Genomic DNA, 12,062 nt, shown 5'->3' with positions numbered 1-12,062 from the left:
AGAGAATCTTAGCTTAACATTATTGCAACCTTGAGGATCCTATAAGACTACTTCCTTTATCTCAACTTTTCCAAGATATATGCTGGCAATCATACTCCAAGCTTATAACCTCCCTGATATACATCTGAAGGGTCTCATGACTGAGGTTTTATTAAACAGTAATAAGTGGTGTTTTCCCTAGCAACAGCTAGCCCCTCAAGGTCCTGAAAACCTTGCTTCCAAAATATTTTAGAGACTTACTCTATCCTTGACTCCCTTCAAACCTGAAGGAATATAATGAGTCACGACCCCAGTGCAGTTCTTCCAGCCCATGGGTCCTGTCCCCATGCTTTAATAAAATCACATATTTACACCAAAGATGTCTTCAAGAATTCTTTCATGGCCATTGGCTCTGGACCACCCCACCATTACCCCAAAACGTTATCAAAGTAATCTCTTATTAACACCACCACATTCACCACGTATTTCTTTGGAGTGTATCTTTATCCTTATCCTCATTATTTTCTGAGGTCATAAGGGCCTTTACTAAAAGGTAAGATATCCCACACATATGGATCATTGTCATATTAACTTTTGAATCATTTTAGAAATTTCAAAACCACTTGGAATAATTTTGATTGAAATTGAATCTAGATCAATGTAGAGAACATGTTATCCCAACAATATTGAGTACCATGAGCAATGGAGATGGTATATTTCTTCAGTTTTAAAAATATTTTAAAAATTCTATCAGCAATTTTTACAGATTCAGGACACAAGTCATTCACATATTTTGCTCAATTCATCATTAAATACTGCATTTTCTTATCCAAATCTGTATTAGTCTGCCAGTGGTGCCATAAGAAAATAACACAGCTTGTGTGATTTCAACAAGAGATATTTATTTTCACATAGTTCTAGAGGTTAAAAGTCCAGATTAAAGTGTGGACAGGGTTTTTTCCTCTGAGTTATCTCTATTTTGTTTTCCTATGGCTGATCTCTTGCTGTCTCTTCAAATGACCATCCCTTTGTGCACCAGTGCCACTGTGTCACTCTGTATGTCCTACTATCTTCTTATAAGAACAGCAATCTGATTGGATTAAGGCACCCACATATCCTTTTTTAAAGTTAATTATTCCTTAAAAGCCCTACTTTTAAGTACAGTCACATTCTGATGCTGTGGTACTTGAGAATCAATAAACGTGAAATTTCTGAGAATACAAATAAACATAATAAAAATGATACTGTTATTACTTTCTGGTTCCATTTGTGTTTTTTACTACTACAAAATATTCTAATTTAATTATGAATTAGTTTTGACATAATAATAAGCTGTAGTTGTTTTTTTTTTTTTTTGTAAATTCCTTAAGATGCACATATTTTGTCTGTCAATAACTTCTTACTTCTTTAGGTCCTATGTTGTATTTGTTTGTTTGTTTGTTTGTTTTTTGTTTGCTTGATTTCACTAGCTGTAATGTTCAGTTTAATGTTCCATAAAGACAAAATAGAATAATATTTTCTTGCTCCAGATCTATAGGATTAAGTATTAAAAGGAAATTTGAAAAATTCACATATATGTGTATATTAACTGAGACTTCTTCAAAATAAAAAGCGTCAGCACAGCTAAGGAAACAATCAACATAATCAAAAAGCAAACTACTGAATTATAGAAACTAATTTACAAATTTCAAATATGATAAAAGATTGGTATCCAAAATAAACACAGAATTTATAAAACTCAACACACCCCAAAAATGAATAATCCAATAAAAAATGGGCAGAAGACATCCATAGAGATTTTTCCAAGGAAGACATCCGGATGGCCAACTGACACATGAAAAGATGCTCAACATCCCTGATAGGAAAATACAAATTGAAAGTACAATGCAATATCAAGCCACACCTGTTAGAATGACTAAAACCAACAAAACAAAAAACAATAGGTGCTAGCAAGCATGCAGAGAAAGGGGAACCCCCCTTTTTTGGTGGAAATGCAAATTTGTGAAACCACTCACTCAGGAAAACAATATGAAAATTCTTCAGAAAATTAAAAATAGAACTACAATACAATCCACCCATTGTATTACTATGTATTTACCCAAAGAATAAAAAAAAATTCTAATTCAAACATACATGCACTGGTGTTTATAGCAGCATTATCTATATTAGCCAAATTATAAAAACAAACCAAATATCCATCCCCTGATGAATGAATGAAGAATATGTGGTATATATCTACAATGGAACATTACTCAGCCATAAAAAAGAATGAAATCCTGTCATTTGCAATGACATAATTAGAGCTAGAGTTTATTATGCTAAGCAAACTCAGTCAGAGAAAGACCAATACCATATGATGTCACTCATGCGTGGAATTTAGGACACAAAACAGATAAATATATGGTAAGTGAAAAAAAAAAAGAGAGAGAGAATGAAGGAAGCAAGCTATAAGAGACCCTTAATGATATAGAACAAACTGAGAGTTGATGGAGAGAGGTGGATGGGGGATGTGCTAAATAGGTAATGGGCATTAAGGAGGGAACTTGTTGGGATGAGCACCAGCTGTTAAATGTAAGTGATGAATCACTAAATTCTACTCCTGAAACCAAAAATACAATATGTTAACTAACTAGAATTTAAATTAAAAAAATGGGCAAAAAATATCCTGGAAATCTTATCTAGAGAAATTAGGCATGAGATATAAATGACAGTTATCCAAATAAAAAAGAATGGAGTACCTACAGAAAACAATAAAGACTCCACCAAAAAAAAAAAAATGTGAGAGCCAATAAACAAATTCAGCAAATTTGTGGGCCAGAAAATCAATATACCAAAAATCTGTTGTATTCCTACATACTAAATGATCTGAAAAATAAGAAAAACAACTTATTTAACAATAACACTAAAAAGAATAAAACATTTATGCATGTAATAAAAGAGGTGAAATATCTCTACAATGGATAGAATATTAATTAAAGAAGTTGAGGAATAAATTAATAAATGGAAAGATAATCATTTCATGGATCAGAAGAAACAGTATCGTTAAAAAGTCCATTTTTTCCAGGATTGCCTGGGTGGCTCAATCAGTTAAACATCTGACTCTTGATTTCTGCTCGTGTCATGATCTCATGGTTTGTGAGATGGAGTCCTGAATTGGGCTCTGTGCTGACAGTGTAGAGCCTGCTTGGGATTTTCTCTCCCCCTCTCTTTGCTCCTCCGTCATGCTCACTTGTTCTCTCTCTCTCTCTCTCTCAAAATAAATAAACATTTAAAAAGCCCATTTTCTGCAAGCTGAGCTATCCCAGCCTGAGTGGCAGGGCCCAGGCTGTGGAAGGATTGGTGACTGCAAGGCAGCCCACCGACAGTGAAGCTTCTTGTACTCCCGCTTTTAGGTAATTTGGCCTTAAAACTATCTGGGGTATTGTCTGTTGGGGAATTACCCTTGACAGGCCCTCTGGGAAAAGAACCAATGGGAAAGAAAATACGGTTCCGCAAAAAATTGTGCGGCCTTATATTTAGCCCTCACCTTCCCCTATGGAGACTTCTCTACTTACAGGAAGGATAGCCTCATACATTTGCCAGCAGAGGAGGCCAACTATGGAGAGACATATGGATTTGAAGCCCCACTCCAGCAACTAAGGAGTGTATCTCTGGGCACAGGTGACTTCAACTCTGAAGCCAACCTGGCCCCCGGAAGGCATTCCAGATGATGACTGAACCTAGCTGGTTTAGGTACAGAATGGTTCATTAGTTCCTAGTTGCATTGTCTCTCTGAGAAGGTATGAGGCATGGGTTTCTACGGTCCTTTTGGTCCCTTTCTGGCACCTCAGACTGAGGCAAACACATTGTTCTTCTGGCATCATGTGGTTAGGAGGCCATGTTCCTGTAACTGTTCCACTTTAGGTGTTGAGAAATGGATGGCCTTTCATGTGAACAGCAAAGCAAATGCTTTATAGACTATAGACAATTATAGATAAACACAGATGCATAATGGAATAATGTAAGAAATTAAACTATAATCGAAGGGTATGAAGGAACATTACGAAAAAATCGCCATGTTATTTCTTAAAGGTTGATTAGACATAGGAACGTTTTTAAAATTAGGTAATGTTAGAAAAACATAGATGACGTATGCTACAAGTAAATCACTAGCATATATAATGCCACGTTTGCTACAATAAATCAGCCAGTTCAACACACTGCTGTTGTCTGTGTCCATTTTAATTTTAATTTTAATTTTTTATTTTAGTTTTTTATTTTTAGTTTTTTTTTAATTTTAGTTTTGTTTTATGTTCACTGATGCCATTCTTCCTTCAGGAACCCCTGGTTACTGGAGCTGGTCTCCGGCACCCATTCTTTCCAGTTTCAATACCATCCCTATCAAAATTCCAATGGCAATTTTCAGAAAATTAGAATAAAAACAATCTGAAAATTCATATGGAATCCAAAAGTCCCCAAGTAGCTATGAAAATTTTGAGCTAGAAGAGCAAAGCTAGAGAAATCACATGTTCACATTTCAAATTGCATTACAAAGCTATAGTAAACAAACAGTATGTTACTGGCATGAAAACAGTCATATAGACCTATAGAACAGTAGAGAGAACCCAGAAATAAACACAACCATATATGTTCAACTAATTTCAAAAAAAGGCCACATGAATACCCAATGGGAAAAATAATAATCTTTTCATCAGTGGTCCTGACAAAACTGAGTATCCACATGAAAATTATAAAACTGTACTCCTTTCTTAAACCATACACAAAAATTAATTCAAAGTATATTAAAGACTTAAACATAAGATCTGAAACTATATACCTGGTAGAAGAAAATATAAGAAAATATTCTTGACATTGGTTTTGGAAATGATTTTTTTTAAATATGAAATTTATTGTCAAATTGGTTTCCATACAACACCCAGTGCTCATCCCAGCAAGTGCCCTCCTCAATTGATTTTTGTTTTTAATTCAACACCAAAAGAACTGACAACAAAATTTAAAAAAATCACCAAAAACAAAAGAAAACAAAAAAAAGGCACACACACACAAAATAAAAAAAAATAACACTGATAAGTTAAGAAGTTTATGCATTGCAAACTAAACAGTCAACACAATAAAAATGCAACCTATGAAATGGGATAAAATGTTTCCAAAGACATTCAAATGGTCAATAGATATATGAAAATGTAATAAGCATTCCAATCATCAGGGAACTGCAAGAATATCCCACAGTGAGATATCACAGCACACCTTTTATGATGGATATAAAAACAATTAAGGATATAAGTGTTGAGAAAGATGTGGAGGAAAGGAAAACCTGTACATTCTGATTGGTAATGTTAACTTACAGACCCATTATGAAAAACAATATGGAGTTTCCTCAAAAAAATAAAAATATAACTACCATATGATCCAGCAATACCACTTCTGGGTATACAGTGAAAGGAAATACAATTTCTATGTCAAAGAGATATCTTCACTCTCAGGTTTATCATCACATTATTCACAAAAGCCAAGACATGAAATAAACAAAATGTCTGTCAATGGGTTAATAGCTAAAGAATATTTGATTTACATACTTACATACATACATATATCCATATGTAAATACATACAATTGAATATTATTCCATATTTTAAATAAGGAAATATTGGCATTTGCAACAGGATGGATAGATATTATGCTAAGTCAAATAAACAATATCTAGAAGGGAAAATATTGCATGATTTAGTTGTATCACTGACACATGTAGAATCTGGTGTGGGGAAAGCCAAACTCATAATAACAGAGAGTACAGTGGTTGTTGCCAGGGTTGAGGATGTAGGCAAAAGTAAAGAATTATAATAATAATAAGAGTATATGGTGGTTTCCAGGGGCTTGAGGGATAAGATCTTGGGAGGTAATTGCTTAATAGATACAGTTTAAGTTTTGCAAAATGACAAGAGTTATGGAGATGGATGGTAGTGATAATGGCACAATTATGAGTGTACTTAAGTAGCAATAAATTCTACAGTAAAATGGTTATGATAGTAAATTTTATATATTTTACCAGATTGAAATAATTGGAAAAACTATTCTTAAATATTTTATTTAAAAATGAATGTATTGGGGCGCCTGGGTGGCGCAGTCGGTTAAGCGTCCGACTTCAGCCAGGTCACGATCTCGCGGTCCGTGAGTTCGAGCCCCGCGTCGGGCTCTGGGCTGGTGGCTCGGAGCCTGGAGCCTGTTTCCGATTCTGTGTCTCCCTCTCTCTCTGCCCCTCCCCCGTTCATGCTCTGTCTCTCTCTGTCCCAAAAATAAATAAAAACGTTGAAAAAAAAAATTAAAAAAAAATGAATGTATTGTACTGTACCTAATAAACCCTACTCAGTATTTAATACTTTTTTTTTAGTTTATTTATTTTGAAAGAGAGCATGAGCAGGGAAGGGGCAGAGAGAGAAAGGGAGAGAGAGAATCCCAAGCAGATTCCATGCCTTCAGTGCAGAGACGGAAGCGGGGCTCAACCTCATGAACCACGAGATCATGACCTGAACCAAAACCAAGAGTCAGACACTCAACTGACTAAGCCACCCAGATGCCCCAAAACTACTCACTCTTAAACCCCAGAAAACAGTGATCTGTTTTCTGACTATAATCTTACTTATTAAAAAGAGTACCTTTAATTGGCTTCTCCATGTAGCAAAATACATTCAAGATTAATCCATGTTGTTGTGTGAATTAATAATTTATGCCTTTATATTCCGGGTATAATATATAGTATAATAAAATAGTATTATATTATATGGTTGACCTATACTTTTTTTTTATTCATTCATATATTGAAGGAACTTTAGTTGCTATCATCTTGATGAGTATAAATAACTACCATAACATTTATATCCAGGATTTAATTGGACATAGGTAAGTATTCAGAAACAAAATTTATTGGTCATATAGTAAATTTATGTTTATTCTTGCCAAAAATGATGTCTAACTTCTCATATAATATATTAGTAAATAGCACTTTCAGACCATTTCCCTTCTCTGAAGAAAATGAATATAAAACCTAAAGATAATACAAAGAGTAAACTATGTAAAATTACTGCAGGATGATTAGTAGTTGACAGATTCTGGAAAGAGGATTTTGCTCACTTGAGGGAGAAGACTACAGGAGTTTAATAAATTAACTTCCTTCATCACAGTTTTAACCATTAGTATACATACAATGTGCAAAGCACTCACGCTAGTGGTGAATGTCACACTGGTAAAACCATAATCTTCCTTGAATGAGGAATAAGAAAAAAAATGTAGGCGAATATGATTACTCAGTGAAGAGATATTTTATTTTTCTCAAGTTTTTATTTAAATTTAGTTTCTCAACATTCATTATAATATTAACTTCAGGTTTAGAATATACAGATTCAACACTTACACACACTACCCAGGACTCACCCAAACAAGGGCCCTCCTTAATACCCATCACCAATTTCATCCATTTCTAGCCTCTCCCCCAACATTCCCTCTGGTAGCCATCACTTCATTCTCTACAGTTAAGAGTCTATTTCTTGTTTTGCCTATCGTTCACACACACACACACACACACACACACACACACACACACACAGTTTATTTGTTTTGTTTCTTAATTTCCATATAAAAGTGAAATAATATGATATTTAATCTTTCTCTGACTGACTTATTTTGTTTAGCAAAATACCAGAGCTAGCACCACCCACATTGTAGCAAATGGCAAAAATTCATTCTTTTTCATGACTTAGTAACATTCCATTATATATATATATATATATATATATATATTTTAATCCATTCATCAGTCAATGGATATTTGGGCTCTTTCAAAAATTTGGCTACTGTTGATAATGCTTCTATAAACATTGGGGTGCATGTATCCTTTCAAAATAGTATTTTGTATTCTTTGGACACTTATTAGTGCAATCACTGGATCATAGAAATTTCGATTTTTTTTAGGTCTCGAATTTTATTTAAATTCTAGTTAGTTAAAATACAGTGCAATATTGGTTTCAGAAATGAATGATGTGTCACATATATCAGCCAGTGCTCACCATAACAAGGGTCCTCCTTAGTATCCATCACCTATCTATCCCATCCCCCACTCACCTCCCTCCATCAACCCTGTTTTTTCTCTATCATTAAGAGTCTCTAATGGTTTGTTTTCTTCTCTCTCTTTTTTTCCCATACCCTATTTTCATCTGTTACTTAATTTCCACACATGAGTGAAATCATGTGGTATTTGTCTTTATCTGACTATTTTTCTTAGCATAATACTCTCTACCTCATCTACATCGTTGCAAATGACAAGATTTCATTCTTATTTATGAGTGAGTAATATTTCATTGTGTACACATACCACATCTTTATCCATTCATCAGTTGATGGACATTTATGTTCTTTCCATGGTTTGGTCATTACTGATAATTCTGCTATAAACATCAGGAAGCATGTATCCCTTTAAGTCAGTATCTTTGTATCCTTTGAGTAAATACCTAGGAATGCAATTGTTAGATCATAGGGTAGTTCCATTTTTAACTTAATGAGGAAACCCCATACTGATTTCCACAATGATTACACCAGTTTAAGAGATCCCCTTTATCTGCATCAGTTTCAGCACCTGTTGCTCCCTATGCTCTTAATACTAATCATGCTGACTAGTGTGAATGATACCTCACTGCAGTTTTGATTTTTATTTCTCTGGTGATGATATTGAGCATCTTTTCATGTATGTGTTGTCTACCTGGATATATTTTTTGGAAAAATGTCTATTCATTTGATTTTGTCCAATTTTTAACTGGATTATTTAATTTTGGGGTGTTGAGTTTGATCAGTTCTTTATAGATTTTTGTTACTAAATGCCCAGTGTTCCCAACACTGTTTGTTGAAGAGACTATCCTTTTGTTCCACGGGATATTCCTTTCTACTTTGTTAGGGAGGAGTTGACCATATGGGTATGGTTCCATTTCTCAATTTTCTCTTCTGCTCCATTGATCTATGTTTCTGTTTTTGTACCAGTAGCATAATGTCTTGATCACCACAGCTTTGTAATATCATCTGAATTGTGGAATTGTGATGCCTCCAACTTTTCTTTTCTTTTTCATTTTTATTTTTTTTTAACGTTTATTTACTTTTGAGACAGAGAGAGACAGAGGATGAATGGGGGAGGGTCAGAGAGAGAGAGGGAGACACAGAATCTGAAACAGACTCCAGGCTCTGAGCTGTCAGCACAGAGCCTGACGTGGGGTTTGAACTCACGAGCCATGAGATCATGACCTGAGCCAAAGTCGGATGCTTAACTGACTGAGCCACCCAGGCACCCCTCTTTTCTTTTTCAAGATTGCTTTTGCTCTTTGAGTTTAGATGTGGTCCCATACAAATTTTAGAATTATTTGTTATAATTCTGAGAAAAATGCTTGGGGTATTTTAACAGGGATTGCATTAAATGTGCAGATTCCTTTGGGTAATATAGACATTTTACCAATATTTGTTCTTCTAATTCATAAGCATGGAAGGTTTTTCTTTTTCTTTTTCTTTTTTTTTTGAGTTTTGGCAGATTATATATTTTATTTATTTTTTAACCAATTAGTCAATTTTGTTTTCCACCAATGAGCATGCAATGTCTTTCCATTTCTTTGTGTTGTCTGTAATTCATCAGTGTTTTATAGTTTTCAGAGTACAGGCCTTTCACATCTTTGGTTCAGTTTATTCCTAGATATTTTATACCTTTTGGTGCAATTGTAAAAAGTAAACAATTGGAATTTCATCAAAGTAAAAAGCTTCTGCACAGTGAAAGAAACAATCGACAAAACTAAAAGGCAATCTATGAAAAGGGAGAATATATTTGCAAATTAGACATCTGATAAAAGGTTAGTATCCAAAACATATAAAGAACTTATAGAGTTTAACACAAAAAAATAAATAATACAATTTAAAAAATAAGATTGTTTTCTTAACTTCACTTTCTACACTTTCACTATTAGTATATAAAAAGTCAACACATTTGTGTACATTGATTTTGTATCCTGTGACTAAATTGAATTTATTTATCCGTTCTAGTAGAGGTTTTGTTTTGTTTTTTGTTTTTGTTTTTGTTTTTTTGGTTTTTTTTTTTTTTGGTGGAGTCTTTAGGATTTTCTCTATATAGTATCATGTAATCTGCAAATAGTGAAAATTTTAATTCTTCCTTATGAATTCAGAAGCCTTTCATTTCTTCATTTTTGTGTTTGTTTTTGTTTTTGTTTTTGGTGATTTCTATGGCTATGACTTCCAGTACTATGTTCAACAAAAATGTTGAGAGTGCACATCTTTGTCTTATTCCTGACCTTAGAGGAAAAACTTCCAGTTGCTCTTTATTTAGTATGATATCACTGTGGGTTTTTTATATAAGGTCTTTAATTTGTTGAGACATGTTCCCTTTAAACTTACTATGTTGGGGGGTTTATCATAAATGTAATAACTTTGGCAAATGCTTTTTCTTCATCTATTGAAATGATTATATGCTTTATATCTTTTATTTATGTGATGTATTATGTTGAGTGGTTGCAAATATTGAACCACACTAGCATCCTGGGAATAAATCCTACATAATCATGGTGAAGATTTTCTTTTTAAATGTGTTGTTTAATTTGATTTGCTAGTGTTTTGTTGAGGATTTTGCATTTATGTTCATCAGAGTTATTGCCTCATGGTCTTCTTTTTGTGTGTGGTGTCTTAATTGAGTTCGTTAGATACCTTTATCTAGCTTTATTATTAAGGTAATGCTGGTCTCATAGAATGAACTTGGAAGTTTTCCTTCCTCTTCTATGTTTTAGGATAGTTTGGGAAGAATATTTATTAACTATTTTTTAAATGTTTGCTGAAATCCCCCTGTGAAGTCATCTAGTCCTGGACTTTTGTTTGTTGGGAGTTATTTTATAATGAGGAAAATATCTCATTCCAAAAAATATGATTTCATGAAAAGGAACAAAGATGTGAGAGAATCATATTCTTCAATGTATGAGTAATTGTATAAAATCCATCATCAAACATATATTAGTCAAATTACTGAAGCTTGTGGAAAAAAACAAGTATTTTATTAAACTGCAAAGCTTAGCTAAATCATTTTATTTATTTTTTTGAAATATTTTATTTTTAAGTAGTCTCTACACCCAACTTGGGCCTTGAACCTACAACCCAGAGTTCAAGAGTCACATGCTCTACCAAGTGAGTCAGAATTGCATGTTCTACTGATGGAACCTGCCAGGTGTCCCAAAATTATTTTTAATTGTTTAAGTTTATTTATTTATGTTAAGAGAGCGAGTGAGAGAGAGTAAGCATAGGAGAGGCAGAGAGAGGGAGAGAAAAAAAAAAGAGAGAACCCCAAGGAGGCTCTGCGATGTCAGTATGGAACCTGATGCAGGGTTCAAACTCAAAAACTATGAGATCATGACCTGAGCCAAAATCAAGCTGGACACTTGACTTACTGAGCCACCCAGGTGCCCCAATCATTTTAAATTAAAATCAAATTTCCGTAAGATACCGAAAAGTAAAAGGTATAGCTGGAATAAATAAAATATGGCTGCAAAATCTAAGATTAACATACAAAATAAATAAACTATAATGGAACATGATAATTTCAGAAGAATAAAAATCATAAAATCTCATGTATATGGAGCTCAGTACAGAAGTTCAAATCATCAAAGTTGTAAGAGGAAAACTTCATAATTCCTATATAATTAAAACAGAAAGTGAAGGAGTATAAGAGAAATTAATTTATATTAAAACTGACAATCCAAGATAATTACCAACAAGTCGCCATGATATATTGATCTGTGATTCAAATAATTCCAAAAGCTAGCTAATTGTGGCACAAAATAAATAATCCTACTCATCACTTCAGCTTTAGTTATCTTTCCATTATTCTACTTCTTTCAGCCTTTCATAGGACTTTACCAAGAGGTGATGTAATACCTTTGATCCTCAGACAGTAGGTAACAGGCCTCAAGGTTAGGGGACTTGTTCTATCACAAAAAAGAACACAGACACAAACAAGTCCAGAAGAGCATGCTGACCAGAGGCTGGCTTTAAATAAGCA

This window comes from Herpailurus yagouaroundi, unplaced genomic scaffold, assembly GCF_014898765.1.
Source record: "Herpailurus yagouaroundi ecotype Mexico unplaced genomic scaffold, PumYag 212, whole genome shotgun sequence".
In the NCBI taxonomy this organism is placed as follows: domain Eukaryota; kingdom Metazoa; phylum Chordata; class Mammalia; order Carnivora; family Felidae; genus Herpailurus; species Herpailurus yagouaroundi.
Note: the sequence above shows the minus strand (reverse complement) of the source record.